Here is a 17,500-nt window from a genome sequence, read left to right as displayed (position 1 = left end):
TTCTCACGAATTTTCTGGTGATTATAAATAGTATTTTAAAGGGTAAACGTGCTTCAATATTACAATTTCCTTAGAAATTTGCGGTTTCATGCTTATCGATAGCTTCTACATGTTCCGTGAGGGAATTTAGAAAACTGTAGAGTGCACGTTTTTAGACAACTCCCTAGTTTTATTCACTTAAGGCATTATTATAAAAGGTATATTCAGCTATTATTGTTCAGCGATCGTAGAATCTACTAGTTGCTATAATCTATCAATGGATATCCTATCAAGCTATCTTTTGGCGTGAGTCGTCGACCGAATTCGAACCCATCACCATTACTACCACCGCTACTACTGTTCTGCTACTTTCACTACTGATCGCTACAAATCTACTTGTACTACTACTGCTGTTACATCGTAAAATTATCGTCGATTCTACAAATTGTCGTTACTTTGTAACTCAAGGTAACTGAGATTTTGAACTTTGATTAAATCTGGTGTACATATCTCCTAGCAGTGGCGTTCGATTTGTCTATTACCTCACACCAAGTGAGCTACCCCTGTAATTATTGAAGATCACTGGAGTATTTTGCAAACTCTAGAATCTGAGCAATTACACACTTTATCGAAACGTGTTCTTAGCCATGAGCTTATGCCGGAGGCCTCGTTTATGACTGGCTGATGTGTCTGAATTGAAATCTTAAAAACTCAGGTTGAAGTCCTGCCCAGAATATTAGCTGGGGTACTCCCTTGTTGAACGGCACGCCTGTGTTTGTCACACACACAACAGAGATCAACAGATTGGTTTGCTCCCAACTGGAACTGTTCGGATCGACTGTAGATTCTTTGGTCATATTTAAAATTTTACAGTTGTTCATGCAGTACTTAAATTGTGATCAGGAACCCATGATCGTGGGCGTCCAGTTGTAATTTTGATAGATTGACTGAAAATTCAATTTAAAACAATAAGCGAGATTTTGCGGTTCTGGGGAACAAAAAGAAAGATTTGTATGAGTTTCGTGATGCCTTTTGTCTAAAACTGAATTTTAATATATCGAAATTGGGCTATTGGATTTGAAAGAAATGGCCAAGAACTATCAAACTAGCATCCTGTCCAAAGATAAAACATTGGTGGTGTATTTTTTCTGTCTAAAGCATCTAAAGGTGATGTTACACAAGCCGATTTTTAACGCCGATTTTTAATCCATGTTACACGAGACAACTTTTAACGCAACTTTTTTTGCGGCAACGGTATGTTACACGAGACGATTTTTAACGCAATATTGCTCGCAACACTTGAACCCAGGCTCCTGCTCGACAAATATGGCGGACAATGAGTTAAGAAGACGGCGGCTGAAAATCATTCAGGTTCTGTTGTTAGTGGACGATTTGGAAGATGAAAAAGGAAGAAATCGGGAAAGAATTATTTGGACGAGAAGTTGGATTAGACTGAGGGAAGAAAGAAGGGTATATCATCAGATAATAAGAGAGTTAGCTCTTGAAGATGATGCGATAAAAGTCAGCGCCCAGGGTGTAACACCCACCAACACCAACAAAAATCGATCAACAATTAAGCAGGTTAATTAAACGCTTTCAAAAAACTTCAAAATGTTTCCGTTGCCTTAAAAATCGCCCTCTGCACCCTGTTCCAAGCGGCAACGTTCAACGCAACAATGTTGTGTTAAAAATTGGCGCTAAAAGTCAGCTCGTGTACCATCACCTTAACACATTCTTTTGACATGGCACAGAACGCCATTGTGTTTATTTTGATTAATTGCAAATGCATTTTGTATAGAAAGGCAAAGAGAATATATCGAAAAGTTACGAAATGGAACTGATCAGTCTTCTCAAATTGTCAAACTCTAGTGGTCTTGATCTCTTCGCTCTTTTACGCACATTTATATAAACAACACTACCCGGACATACTCAAGGACATAACCTTGGATTTTACTTGTTAACATCACTATAGTAATATTAACAATGTATTAAAACCTATCATGAGAGTTGATACGTAGTGTGTGGTACTTCATGCTTGTTTAAATTACTCCACCCGATGACGGGTTCAATTAAACTAAACTATGCATGTGAACGGTGATTATTTGTTTACAGGGTTGGGGAAATAAAGCAAAAACCTCAAAGTGATTGTTGATAAATGAAAGTCAAATTTAAGAATATTTCCACCTCGTCCGTTGCGACAAGTCAAAATAACAAAAAAAAAAAACGGATAAAATGATCATTATTACTCGTAAAAAGATCTCCAATTAAAAACAGCCTTGACTTTCTTCACACACAAACGAGTAAAGTTAATATTTGAGGGGGGAACAACCGAACCTACCCTGGGTGCAGAACCACTTGTAACAACTTATAAGTAGGCAGGGGCGGAAGTAGTTGGATGGTTCAGAGGGTGCGCACCCCCTTCCCCCTTTAGATGTCCTGCGGCTGGTCAGCTGCCCCATTCCTTTGTGGTGCAACCCCTCCTAAGAAGAAATTTGGGTCCGTCTCTGGGAGGTTATGATACCTTTTCTCAGCAAAAATTGTTCATCGAAGAAAAAACTACGAAGCCGGTAACAACTTTAAATAAGACAATTTACCTGATCTAGGTTAACAAATCCTTCAATTGAAATTGATTTTGTGAGTTCGCGTTTGGAATTAAAAGCCAAGTGTTGAGGCCACAAAAAGCAGCTTCAAATTATCAGTTGGTTTTCGTGACTGACGAACAAGTAATTCAGTTCAAATGAAGTTTGGTTGTCCTATTTGATAAATCTTTGACAAGTTCCACTCCAAAGCCATTTTACATTTAGTAATCTTAGAACCACTTTAAACCTGACTTATACACGATGCCGTTGTGCCAGACGTTTGCTACTGCTAGGTAAGTGTGTCCTTTATACTCGAATGACTTGACACGTCTTGGGCCGTAGTTCTGTGGAAATTCTTGATACCTCGACATAAACTCAGATTCCGAGTGCACATACAAAACTAAACGATAACGTTTGGCCGCGCACAGGAACGTTTGACCACACATCGTAAACGTATGCAAGGTGTCAACGTAATCTGGTTTTGAAATAGTTTCTTTGACATTAACAAACTTTTCACCGTCCCACTTGTAAATCACAATTCCAGAATACATTGTAGCAAATGCAAGGTATATAGTATCATTGATCGTGAAGGCCTTGAGATCCCGGGCGTGATGGCCAAAGATCTGAGGGAATTTCGGGTCGATAAATTTTTTCCCCGACCATTTCATCACGTCTGGAGAATAGGAGGAACCCGAACTGTAATCGTTTACAAAAACAATAAATGTTTCGTTGTGTATTGTTAACACTGTACTTGCCCACGCTCCTTGTGTTCTTATTTCCTGTAACTCCTCAAACGTATTGTCCTTCCACTTGTAGATGGATGAGTTTATACGGTAAGAACTTCCATCGTAAGAATTCGTGACTGCAAGGAACAGTTCCGAATGTATTTTAAAGAAGTTAAAACTGGTTGCTCCGGATGTTGAAATGTTCTGCCAAAGCTCGAAACTGTGTCCATTCCACTGGAAAACGGAAGAATTTAGATTGTAAATACTTCCATCCTTATGATTGGCGATAGCAATGTAATGTTTATCAGCGATCATAAAGTATTCGATGTCGTATGCTCCAGTGGTGTTTATGGTCTGGTCAAGCGTAAAATTTCCAGCCGACTCGTTTAGTTTGTAGATGCAAGAACCCACCTCGTAATTAAAATTACCTTCGGAACGCTCACGATACTTAGCGAAGGCCATAAACAAACTTCCATCAATAGTGAACACTTCAACATCCCAGGCTGACTGTGTTGGCAGGTCTTGATATTTTGTGAAGTAATTCAATTTGCTGGTACAATCTTCAATTAATAAATAAAAGAAATGTCTCATTATTTTAAAACTCCGCACAATATTAAATAAACAGGATGATATTCCCCATGTTCAATTTGCGCGAAGAAACTTTTTTTTCAAAAATCGTGGTTACTTTTCACTATAGGTACGATTTCAGGAAGATACTCGGGCTTTATCCACGTGTTACTTATTAATCTGTTAATGGCATCAGTGAAGGTCTTGATAATTTGTTTAAGTGAATCAATTTGCTGCTTCAACCTTGATGAATAAAAGAATGTGGCTGTATCGCTGGGGCATTACCCATACAATATTAAGAGTGATTGCCACTAAAAAGCAAAGAAATCGTGGCCAGGGTCAAAATATCAATTTCCCTCAGACTTTGTCAGTTTGAAGGCCTAGGTAAGTAACTAGAGGATATCAAGTTAGTTTTTTGAAATATTTCATTTAACGGCAGAAAACCACGAAAAACGGTTATCGTACCGGAAGCTCAAATTTTCACTCCGTGAGAATCCAAAATTTCACACTTTTCACCTCCTTGCTACACAGACGTTTACATCGCTGTGAATCTTTCTCAACTTTAATTGCACATATTGACTCTTCCTCAGCCAAGACATAATGATTATTTTTATCTCTTGTCCTTTCCGAGCGAACTGAGCCCCAATTAAGCAAACACACTTTCCTCATTAGTTGAAAACTCAAAAATAATCTATATCCAGCGAGACAAAAAGCTGACCGGTAGTGTTTCAAATCTTCTGATATTTTAAGAAAAGAGTGTCCAGTCATTGAGGTTTAAGTTTGCAGTTTCATTTATTTGGGATCTACTATCAGTTTTGAATGAAGGCCGGTCAAAACTCGAGAAAATTACAATTCAGCGCCAGTGAAATTTACAATGTGAGCTCATGCAACTCACCCCAAAATAGAAAACCAAATTTGGGTCAGAGACATCGCAATTAAGACGGTTAAATCATTTTACGTTTTGCTTCGTTATATAAAATGTATCTATATCGATCATGAAAAACTAACTCGAAAAAAGTGAGGGAAACACGAAACTTTTACTCTCCCATGATTTGTCGCGCACGATCAAATTCGCAAATATTTTAAATCTGTTGCGTCAAATCAGTCATAAGTAAAACTATCTTAGTTGCTGATGTGAGACTTTGCTTTAATATGACAGAATTTCCTATTAAAAGTGGTAAAGAAATAAAAAAAGGTCAGATTAGAAATCGGACCAAAATTAATTAATTTCATTACGTGTGTGAGACTGTATGTCGTCGTGGAAGCCAATAGGGTAATTGTTCCCACAGAAAGTAAATGTTACTTCTTGATCTAGATAAACAACGCACTTACCTCGGATGAAACCAAGGTTATTACTGGGAAGTACAAATTAACAATGTCGTGTTCGTTCTTCAATATTGCCGGTGGAATTTGTGGCGCGGACGAACGCAGTAGTTCTTCCACTTCCATCATACCAGTGTAATAAGGAGATCAAAAAACACAAAAAGTCCTTGAAATTTTCCGGCGTTGAAACTGAAGTGGAACTTATCTTGGCAAGATGCGGGTGTTTTGAAAAGCCATCAAACCTCTTGGAAATGACCATCTGCCCCGCTCATCGGGCGCGATTGGGCATAGGTTGGCGAAGGCCAAGTGGTTTATGTAGCGTACCGGAAGTTGTTTCGGGTCACTGCAAGGACCTTCGGAAAGTACCAACAATGCAAAAAGGAATAAATTTGTCCCAGTCCATCAAGTTATTGGAACGTACAAATCAGTTTTTTCCTGTGGGCTCAGGTAAGTGATGAAGTGTTTGATGAACTAATAGCCAGTTGATTGCCATCATTTATCGGAGCCCGTATTCCTGCGAATGTCAGACACCGCGTATTCCGTTAGCATCTCGCGCTGTGTTAAGGATTACGTACCGGCTTGTGATATAAAAGCAGTCTAACCAGATATAAAGCAAAACTCCAGTCTTTGGGTACGATTAAATAATGATAATAATAATAATAATAATAATAATAATAATAATAATCTTTATTTCTTAAGATAAAAATACATATCCTAAGTTACAATTAATAAGAAAGAAAAAATATAAACTCTAGAAACTATTTACATATCATATTTAAAAATTATTCTGTTACTAAAAACGTTCTTAAATCTGTCAGTGTGGATCCAAGGGACAGAGACTGACGTATTTCTAAGATTGTACCTCGTTTTCTTTTTCTTAGGTAAAAACTGGAAGAACGGACATTCGATCTTTTTTTGTAGAGTGTCTTGTCCGCCTTCTCTAGCAAGTCCCTGATATTTACATTCTTGGAGTATACATGTATAACTTTCTTTTCATACACCGGTCTAAGAAATTCTGTTTTACAGAAAGGTCGGAATCTGAGGCACCATAAACCGACAGAGCGTAAGAAAAATTTGGTAAAACTATTGCGTGAAAAAGGTGATCTACTTCCTCCTGGGACATTTCTTCCTTACGTAAAGATCCTGATACGAATAATGACTCGTTGGCCTTAATTACCTTCGCGCGCACGTGACTACTGTATTTACAATTTTGTTGGAACACCTAATATGGGTAACTCTGCGCACTGCGGTATATTACTAACTGACGCGATGTCCTGACTGAAACCTTTCTTACGGAAAATAATCTCCTTGCATTTTGTTGGATTTTCCATTTCCATTTTGTTGTATTTCCAAAGTTTCCATTGATGGAAGAAAAATGTTAGGTTCGTAATGAGCAAAACATATCACATTTTATTTTTCCCTCACTCCTATCATCCTTCATCGCACCATCAGCCTTTCGCAATTGTATTTGTTTATGTTTCCAAAAATAGCTACAGTTAAATTTGGTACGGCTCCATCTAAAATTACGCGTCTTTGGGATAATTTCTGTGGTGTTAACAGCGTTCGCCCTTTTTTTTCCGGAAGGAATTTGCGTAAAATGTAGAAAGATGCTCAGCGTGTTTAAAGAACAGATACCTGAGACAGGACATATGACAGAAGAAGTTGCTAACATCGCAGATAGTTTGAGCGAGTTAAACCTGGTGAGTATGTAGTCCTAAATAAAATGCTAAAATAAGAAATAGAAATGTGAAATCAGAGTATAAAAATAAACGAAGATCTCATTAACTAAAAATAGCGGCCGCAAAGCACAACAAACCAGATGACGGACAAACAGGTAGTAAGTGTAAATTTTTAATCACTCGTCCCGCTAGCAGCTGCTTTTCAGTGTATTGGGCTATTACTTTTCACTTTACTAATTGATCGTAGTTACTAGAGGCAGTTCACGTTGAAGGCTGCCTTGGAGTATAACGCTACTTTAGCCGTCTTCTCGCCTCGGCTAGTCGGGTCACCCTGTCTGGCATGTAAACGCTCCAATGTGTTTTCTAACGGAACGTATGAAAAATTGGCTCTTCCATGCAGGGTAACTCAGTTGTTCGGGTAACTCGGTTAGCCGAGGAACCCTCTCTTTGTGTAAACAGACCCTAAACAGACAAAAATACCTAAGACAATAGAAAAAAGTACCTTCTCCGTCTTGTTGTCTATCAAAGAGGTGCAGGAGTTTATCCCAACAGTCACCAATTACCGCTATAACATAGCTCGACACCATACCTTGCTACACGGGAGAGCAGAACCGATTCCAAGCCATGAATACCGGAGGATGAAAGTTGACCAAGGACAATTAGAAGATTTTCATTTCGTTCATAACAAGTCCGCATGTTCTTCATGATGTTCCTTTTGGCGAAAGGCTTTTGAAGCTATCAACTGGTGAGGTTATTAAGACCCCAAACGTGATTCGGAGAATGAGGGGGACGGGGGTGTCACTTATTCAAGAAAGTATTGCAATTGAAATTGTATACGTAAAAACAACAATTGCGGTTTGTCTTGTCCTTGGTGTATTTCAGGTCCATGTGGTTGAGTCGTCGAGCATTGCTGATCACTGTAGGACGCCCTAAGTGATTCAACAGACTCTGACTTTCAAGCCTGCTGCGATCACCCACACAATGAGTCATGCGCGCAGTGCTGCCAGTTGCTGGAAGTCCTAACTACCTTGGAAGGTGTGTGTTCTCATGCACTTTGCAATGAAGAGGAGAAGGAGGACATGCTGCACACTATTAAGCAAGCAACAAATAACATCATGATCTGGAAATCCCATCAGTTGCGCTCCGTTCACCAGGATCAAGCCAAATGTTCTGTTTTAGCTAAAATCAAGAGCAAATCTGATGTGTTCCTTGTTCAGGATTGGGCGATGAAATACATGCCACGGAAATTTCGAGAGCCGCAGTCGGACTGGTTTGCTAAGCGTGGGTTACCATGGCATATTACAGTTACAATCAGAAAGTCGGAAGAAAGCGAGCACTTTGAGTCTCAAACATTTCTACATGTCTTTCAGAACTGTTCACAAGACAGTGCCGTCGTGGTATCTATAATGCAGGACTGCCTCGCCTCACTGAAGAAGGAAATGCCGCAATTAGAAAGAGCTTATTACAAGCAAGAAAAGGCGGGCTGTTACCACAGTGGGTATACAATCGTTTCAGCTAAACTAGCAGGTGACATCGCTGGGGTGGTTGTAGAACGGAACGACTTTTCCGACCCTCAAGGCGGCAAAGGAGTCTGCGACCGTCAAGCAGCAACTATTAAGGGAGATGTAGGAAGATATGTTAACGAGGGTCATGATGTGACAACAGCTGTGCAGCTGAAAACTGCCATAGAGTCTGGTCCATAGTCTCGTGCGAAAGCTAGTTACTTCTCACTTAATACGTCAATTACTCCGCCAGTCAAATGGGAGGGTGTTAGCTTGCTTAACAACTTCAAGTCTGAAGAGAGCGGAATACGTGCGAGGAGAGCGTTCAACGGGGGTCCAGGGAAGTTGTTACCGTGGACACAATTTAGGGGCGTTTTGCAGATCCCGGAAGTTCTAGAAGTGCTTGATCCCCCATCGCAGACAACGCCATCTTTCAAGAGCGTGAGACACAGGAATGTAAAGAACTCATCTAACCGGGATCCAGCAGATACCCACGCGCTCACCCGTCCAGACCAAGATGATGCTGATCGTGACACTGATCAAGCTTCACTACTTTTCCCGTGCCCCAAGGAAGGATGTATAAAGCCTACAGCCATTTTACATCGCTACAAGCACATCTGGACACGGGTAAACACAAACGACTCCCTGAACAGGAAACACTGTATGACAAGGCAAAACGAGTTTACGCTTCAAAGCTAATGGATGAAGGTAGTAGGATTCCCACTGTACAGTTACAATGCGAAGAACAGAGCCAATGCTTAACTCCCCTTCCAATGGGATGGGCTCTGAAGACAATCACCAAGAAGGCTCGTTTTACGCAGAAACAGAATGAATTTTTGAAACAGCAATTTGAAATTGGCGAGCAAAGTGGACGGAAAGCAAGGGACGAGTTGGGAGTTCGTCGGTTTCAACCAGAACAAGTTCTAACAGAAAAGCAAATCACTGGATTCTTATCAAGACTGGCAGCAAAGAAAAGGCTGGCTCCCAGTACAGTTAACCGTGGAGATTCAGACGACGAGGTCCCCGGAGAAGATAACAGGGCAGCGCTGGCGCAGACGACCCATTCGGAAATGTGTGCGCGTGTGATGAGGGAGGTTTCTCTTCAGCACCCAATTGTATCCTCGTCAGGCTACAATATCTGTGAACTCATGCAAGCGTGCAAGAAGAAACCGACGTCGCTAAGTGTGGACATGTTGCGTAGCATTTGCATTGAACTGGGCTTGGATGTCTCCGATATAACGCAAAGACGAAAGAATCCGTATATCAGTCGTTTGTCGCAGCTTGTGGACGAATGCAGCTGTGCCTCGTAAAACCGAGAGAATTAAATCAGCTGTTTACATTTATGCGATTATTTACTAGGTCATAGGTGAGGTGAGGTGAGGTGAGGTGAGGTGAGCTTTCCATAGAACCTTACAGTGACTGAGCCCCGGATGGGGGGGGGGGGGGGGTACTCCCTTATATGGGCTATATAGGTATCTGCCGCCCCAAAGGGCATGGCTTTTCAGCCGTTTTGGTCATAGATAGGGTATCGATTTTGGCCATTTTGGTCATAAACAGGGTATGGTTTTTGCACTTTAGTCTTGAATTGAGTATGTTTTTTAAGAAGAAGCTACGTTTTCATCATTATCGATAAGATCATCAAAAGTCCTTCATAAATTATGTTTAGGGTAACCGTGCCAGCCGAAACGGTCATTAATAGGGTATCGAATTTTTGCTCAGGTCATAAATAGGGTAGGGAAAATCACAAGTTTTGGTCATAAATAGGGTACGGGTTTTGGAAAGCGGGCTTCACACCTCCACCCAATTTTTCTGGGAGTACCCGCCCCCACCCCACGGGAACCGAGCCAAATTATGTACACTGCGTACGTTACTCTAAACTATTTAACCTTCAACCAACCATAACGATGCTCGACGAGTGGGATAGATATTCGTAAGCAGCACGTGTAAGTTAGCTGGTTTCTGAAAATATCTACACCGTGCCAAGATAGGCCCATTTCTCCTTAAGTTCCGGAAAGCGGTATGACGGAAGTTGGGTTGACTACATGTTGTACTTTGTTGGTATGCAAGTGAAATTCCACCGAGAATCTAAAGAATGAACACAAAATCGCTTTTGAATATGTCGCGAAACACTCTGCAATACACTCTGTTCATTGAGATATAAGTGCTTTGTTTATTTAGATACCGATGCAATATTTACGTTTAGGAGGCATGAATTAAGTTGCTCTTCCGTGATAAATTTGTGTCTCTTAGAGCGGTTTGATTTCATCAACATGTTAACTGGCTTATGCAATCTTATTAAAGAAAAACTTCGCACATCAACAACACAGATACTTTAAACTATCACCTGGTTTGGAGTCAATAACTTTACGTGTTTGTACTGTTGTTTTAGCAACGAAGTTGTTCAACTTGTTCGTGCGTGACACAAAGAAGCGAGAGCCAGGGTAGATTAGAGTGTGATTTAAGTTTGGTGTTCCTTATCTTTTTTCTCTTGCACGCGATGGTCAAGATAAGTGCTATTTCTCTAACGTTTCACCGGCGTCAAACAATTTAAACCCGTTTTGTGATGTCTCTGGCGTTTTCTTGTTGTCGTTGTTTTTTTCCTTGCATGGGGGGAATTGTGTTACATCAGCTTACGTTGTAAATTCAATGGCGCTGAATTGTAATTTTCCCGAATTTTGACCGGCGTTCATTCAAAACTGCTACTAGATCCCAAATAAATGAAACTGCAAACCTAAACTTCAATGACTGGACACTCTTTGGTTAAAATATCAGAAGATTTGAAACACTACCGGTCAGCTTTTTGCCGCGCTGGATTTGGATTATTTTTGAGTTTTCAACTGATAAGAAAAGTGTCTTTAATTAATCGGGGCTCAGTTCGCTCGGAAAGAACAAGAGATAAAAATAATCACTATGTCTTGTCCGAGGAAGAGTAAATATATGCAATTAAAGTTGAGAAAGATTCACAGCGATGTAAACGTCTGTGTAGCAAGGAGCTGAAAAGTGTAAAATTTCGGATTCTCACGGAGTGAAATATGAGCTTCCGGTGCGATAACCATTTTTCGTGGTTTTCTGCCGTTAAATGAAATATTTCTAAAAACTAACTTGATTCCCTTTAGTTAGTTACCTAGGACTTCAAACTGATAAAGTCTGAGCGAAATCGATTTTTTGACCGTGGCCACATTTTTTAAATTTTCTTTGATTTTTAGGGACATTCACTCTTAAATAGCCGGGATAAGATGAAAAATTTTTTTCCCACAAGCTAAGTTTGCTCTTAGAAATAAACTATCTTTAAAAGTTTTTATTTTTAGCTTTAGCACGATTTCGAAAGTGTTCCATTCGTTTCGGGAAGAACCCCAGATGTGATTTTTTTGGTTTCATTTACTGACCAGTAAATGGCGTCAGTGTCACGTACGATGAACATTGTTAGCTTGCTTTAAAATGTATGAGTTTTTCGCTTTAAAGCAGTCCTGACCTGAAAGATTAGGATTTGCCGTTGACATATATTTTGCGTTAAAGTGCTGCCATGGCCAAAAGGTCAATTCTTTTTTTTCCTTTGGATTTCAAAATTATGTTAACTAACCACTAATTGACCCAAGTTTAAGCCTGGATTTCAAAAAGACCTGTTTATTTCAACTGGAATTTTCTTACTTAATGGTCCCCCATTACTAAGAGAGCTGGATCGAGAAGAAAATGACGGATTTCGGATTTCAGAACTATGTTAGCTAAACACTAACCAACCAAAGTTCTAAGCCTTTATTTCAAAAAGACCCCTGTTTTTTTTTTTTTTTTACTCAAAAATTTCTTATTTAATGGTCAGCTATTCCTAACTTAAGTTCTTGAGAGAGCTGGATCGAGGAGAAAATGACGTCAAAGGCTCACCAGTTTAAGAATGCAATGCGTGTGTACTGACGCCGCAAAGTTAATATGCAGGACTGGAGTTTTGGGTTTTAGACTTTTGAACTCGTGTTTTGCATACACAAGAAGCTGCATTTACACGTTAAAATTTTAACGTTGTGAGTAAATGACGTCACTTTTCCCTAGATCCAACCGTCTGAGGTCCAATCAGTCAGTTTTGAACGTGAGTAATATGGCGGACCTTGAAATCCAAATGAAGGCCTTGACTTACGAATGTGGCCAACCACAAAAAAAACTATCATCACATCTTATATGAGAGTTTATGCTTCTGACGAATAGTACGTTAAAAAATTCGCAGCTCAAAATGAACTAGTGATATTTCCTGGCAATACGAATAATGGTAACACTTAGCTATTGTACCTGAACATGACCGTCCATCTCCAGTAAAGCCTGGCTTGCATGTGCAGTTGAAGTTTCCAGCCGTATTTGTACAAGTTGCACTTTCATTGCAATCATGGCTCCCGGTGCTGCATTCATCGACATCTGAATACCAAGAAAGGGATACAGGTACTCAATTAACGATTTTTAAATCCTTTTGATAAAAATCATCCAGCAGTTGATCTTTGTTCACCATCGTCACTGAACAAGCATGACTGTTTGAAAAAGGCCTTAACTTACGAATGTGGCCAACTACAAAAAAAAATTTTCTCATATTTTATATGACAGTTTATGCTTCTGACAAATAGTATGCTAAAAAATTGGCAGCTCAAAATGAACTAGTGATATTTTCTGGCAATACCCGTTTCGCCTGTGTTGGTATTCTTACATAGTGTGCAGGTTATGCAATAGATGACTTTTGCGGAGATGTATGTAAAGTGGTCAGTGATTTTAACGGATCGATTCGGTCCTGAGATCCTAACCATGTTAGAAATAAAAGCTTTCAGTCAAAGGCATCATTTTATCTACAAGCGTACACTACAAACCAACAGATTCCCATAACTACTTGTTGCATTCGTCCTAGCATCCACAACACGTAAAAACGCCATCCCATTCTCTCAATTTCTCAGACTAAGACCCCTCTGTAGTGACGAGTCCAATTTTAACAGCAAGTGCGAGGAAATGTGCCAGTTTGTATTTGGGAAAACATCGTGCCCAAGAAATCGATCGCCAAACCGCACTCCAAACGTCACAGAACGAAGAAACCCAACAGAATTCCATTCACCCTCACGTATCATCCACAAACCTTGCAGTCAAAAATGTCATTCTCAAAAATTTCAAGATTCTCCGCAATGATCCTGAAAGTAAAGATATATTTCCTCCACCACCACTTATTTCATTCAAACGCAACAAAAACATAGGTAACTTTCTAGTTAGGAGCGCAATTAAATCTGACAACCAACCGGAACTTTCAAATGTACACGCACACGATGCAAAACTTGTCCTTTTATTTCTAACATGGTTAAAGGGAACCTCCACTAAAACAACAAAATACCTTTAAACCACAGAACATAATGTTCACAATTGGAATTGCTCAATCTTTTTCCAATGAAAACGTTTGTATTCGAGAAAAATAAATTCCAAAAACGCTTATTTTGGCTTTCAAATTTCCCGGGCGCCGCCATCTTGAATAATTGTGACGTAACTTGGTTGCTCTATTGTTCTGATACAAAGAGCGATTGTTCTGGAACAATAGGGCAACCAAGTTACGTCACAATTATTCAAGATGGCGGCGCCCGGGAAATTTGAAATCCAAAATAAGCGTTTTTGGAATTTATTTTTCTCGAATACAAACGCTTTCATTGGAAAAAGATTGAACAATTGCAATTGTAAACATTATGTTCTGTGGTTTAAAGTTATTTTGTTGTTTTAGTGGAGGTTCCCTTTAAGATCTCAGGACCGAATCGATCCGTTAAAATCACTGACCACTTTACATGCATCTCCATTCATGTCATCTATTGCATAACGTGCACACTGTGTAAGAAGACCTACATAGGCGAAAGAGGGAGAAGATTGGCGGACCGCTTTTGCGAATACCTACGTGATGTGGAAAAAACGACACAGTCCTAATCACTCCCACCACAACATGACAATTTGCGGCCTATCCTTAGACCACGCGAACAAACAAAGCCGCAAGAATTTGGAACAAAAATTCATCTTTCAACTAGGCACACCCTATCCTCACGGAATCAATGAACGCCTCTCATTCCATTAATTTATTCACAAATTCGTGTTAATATATTTCCACCAATGGCAAAGCTCCTCCACACCCGCATGAAAACCAACAACACCCACAATTCCTCAATTCGCTCTGACGAAGGGGCTAACGTTAACGCTCGAAACGTCAGCTTTCCAAATCGTTCACGGTGGTAACAGAGGTTTTGCACGGTAGCCATGTTGCATTGCAGGAACAAAAGATTCTTTTTCCTATGGGAACAAATGTTCTTTCTGATGCAAAACATTTTCATTGTTCCTGCCATGCAATATGGCTGCCGTGCAAAACCTCTATTCGACCTTTATCAACACGTTTGATAAAACCAAATTTTCCTGTTTCACTCTCCCACCGACGCAGCACCAAGGTTTCTTTATAAACTAGAAATTTGTGAACTACATTTAGCATTAATACTTAATATATGGCATTTAATCAGCTATGACAAGCCTTGAGATAAAATGACATTATGATCATGTCATTATGTTTGTTTTTATCATTTCTTATCCAGCCCGGCTCCTAGAATAATTGTGAATTATAACGACAGTAATGAACAAGAACAGGGAGGAATCTAAATAACGAGGTGAGAGAAAAGAACAAAATGGCTACCTTCCCGGCATCCATAGAGTTCCACCCTCATTGATATGTGACCATGCCAAGCTGTTGGTTGGAAACGGATGAACTTCATCTCAATTGGCGAGTTGAGAACATTCTCAACGACAGTGTCGCGGTCTGAGTTTCCAGTGAACTCCTGGGTAAAAAACAAAACAAAGCGAGAAACTGTTACACATTTGCACCGTCGTCATCTCGTCAGCTGCTATACTAGCTATGCTGTTATTCAGATATCAATCATGATTCCCTAGCCAGATTTAATAGTCACTGGTTTCGTTTTATCTTATGATGATTCATGGCAAGAATAACGGAATTGAGAACCTGAAAAATACTAATCAAAGAAAAAGCCATGATGATAATGATAATGATAATAATAATAATAATAATAATAATAATAATAATAAAGATAAGAATGACAAAATTGATCATGATAATGATCAAGAGTATATAATAACGACAAAAATTATATGATGAGATAAGCGAACAAAGAAACCCTAACCTTAAACTTCATTAAGATACTTTAAAAATGAATCTCAGTGTGAAGAGCTCCTTCCCTATTAAGACTGCTGGTGGAGGGGTCCAACTGGCTGCACAAGGCTTTAACTATTATAATTTTATTCTTGAAACAGTGAAACAAAGTCCCAACGATTCACTGTGACATTTTTTCTCTAACGTAACTTGATGTTTTCATGGCAACTAAATTATTAACACTCTTCGGATGGCTCAGAAACTAAACAAAAAACGTTTTACAACATGGCTATTTGTAATTTTGGGGAAATAAGGGATAGTTTGCCACAACTACACTTGTTAATAGCTAGTCTGAAAAGGGCGTCGTTTTCGTGCCAGTGTTACTATTTATAGACCAATTTCAGTAATTCCCAAATCTGGAGGACAAAACAATGGTTGTTCTGTCCCCTGACAGAAACAATCCTTTCAGATGCAAAAAAATCTTATTGTTTTGTCCTCCAGTCTGGGAATTAACTGAAAGGGGTCGACTATACGCAGGAGCTATTGTTTAAGGCCTTAATTTTTTTCGTTTTTAGCTGGCTCTCTTGTCCCCACCCACATTTCTATTCGTAATCAGGAATTTATTAACCATCGATTAATAAGTTGTGCGAAACTTACATTCAATTACTCGTTCTCATGAACAATAACAATAATGATGTCAATGGATCTAGTACTAAAGCGCTAATTGGGGACACTAATGAAATTAACTCAAAACCGGAGTACCTGGAGAAAAATCTCTCGGAGCAGAGTAGAGAACGAACAATCTCAAACCCACATATGACGCCGAGTTTCTGGAACGAACCGGGGCCACAATGGTCTGAGGCGAGTGCTCTCACCATGATTGCGCCACCACTGCTCCTTTCGTGAGTCTGCGAAGACGAAACTCAATGTACTTTGCTGGGTAACAATTATTGCCTTGTGAAATCACGGATGTAGACTGACTAAATGTACACGGCTACCTCCTACGAATATGTTTCCTGTTGGGGGACTAGTTCATATCTGCTCAGTCTGCGTTCCTAAAGTCTCATTTTACTTTCCAGGAGTAACTGAATAGTTCAAAGCAACATATATGAAATATTTGTTTTAACCTTCACTACTCCTTGCTCCTTGTAGTATTGGAAAGTCACATTATCGTTACTGTACTGCAGCTTGTACTTGGTCACCCACTGAGTGTGGACTCCATGAGGCCAACTGGGGTTGTAATTTCTTCCTTGCGTTGCGACACGGGTTATTATGGCGTTACCCAGATAAATCTGCAGCCATTGACTGACATTATTGCGAGTTACCCAAGCTCCTGCCTTGCTTGTGGTTTCTTTATAGTTCAGTCTTCCTTGACTGGGGCCATTGTTGCTATCCCATCGTGAAGAGGCTCCAATTTGCAAGTCTGAGATTAGACCACTTTCCATGCCGAGATTAAAATCACACTCTAGAAAGGAAAACAAACAACATGCATGATTTTAGCTCAGATTTACAGGAAAGCCACGAGATTTTACATGAAAGTCATTTATGTTGATGACCCATAAACCTAGCCCCCCATGCAGTCGTTTTTAGTGGAGTCGCATTTCACCTCCTCCTAAAAACAATGGCTTGGGTATCCACCATTTAAACTTTATTCTGGAAGCAAACGAATGTACAGACAAAGGACGAAGAATACGAGGGGGGTAGTAATAATGCCCTTGTGGATGTACTGAGAGACGAGTGATCACTCGAGGAATCTATTATGTTAGAATTTTTTTTCATTGAACGAAATGATATATATGAAATGGACCATATATTGACCCTGACTCCGGTTATGAAATCAAGTGAAGCTATAACCCGCGATCATGACCTCCCTTCCTACTTATCATTTTGGGGAAGCAGGGCATGATACATTTCCTGTACGGATCGCATGTGAAAAAGTCGAAAAATTGACTTCTTTATCTGATTGGTAAAGAAAAAATAGAGCTCTTGGAGCCTTGCTCCGATT

General features: G+C 39.7%; 1 protein-coding gene and 2 pseudogenes across 1 annotated transcript in view; 2 read left to right on the top strand and 1 right to left on the bottom strand.

Moving 5' to 3' along the window:
- LOC138028300 (TNF receptor-associated factor 4-like) overlaps positions 1-17,500 on the top strand; it is a 230,650-nt gene that overhangs the window by 46,695 nt on the left and 166,455 nt on the right. The gene's annotated exons all lie outside the window — the stretch shown is intronic.
- On the bottom strand, positions 5,936-6,510 carry LOC138029387 (uncharacterized; annotated as a pseudogene).
- On the top strand, positions 6,781-9,664 carry LOC138029386 (uncharacterized; annotated as a pseudogene).

The sequence above is a fragment of the Montipora capricornis genome, chromosome 13, assembly GCF_036669925.1.
Source record: "Montipora capricornis isolate CH-2021 chromosome 13, ASM3666992v2, whole genome shotgun sequence".
Classification (NCBI taxonomy): Eukaryota; Metazoa; Cnidaria; class Anthozoa; order Scleractinia; family Acroporidae; genus Montipora; species Montipora capricornis.
Note: the sequence above shows the minus strand (reverse complement) of the source record. Positions and strands in the feature narration are given on the sequence as shown.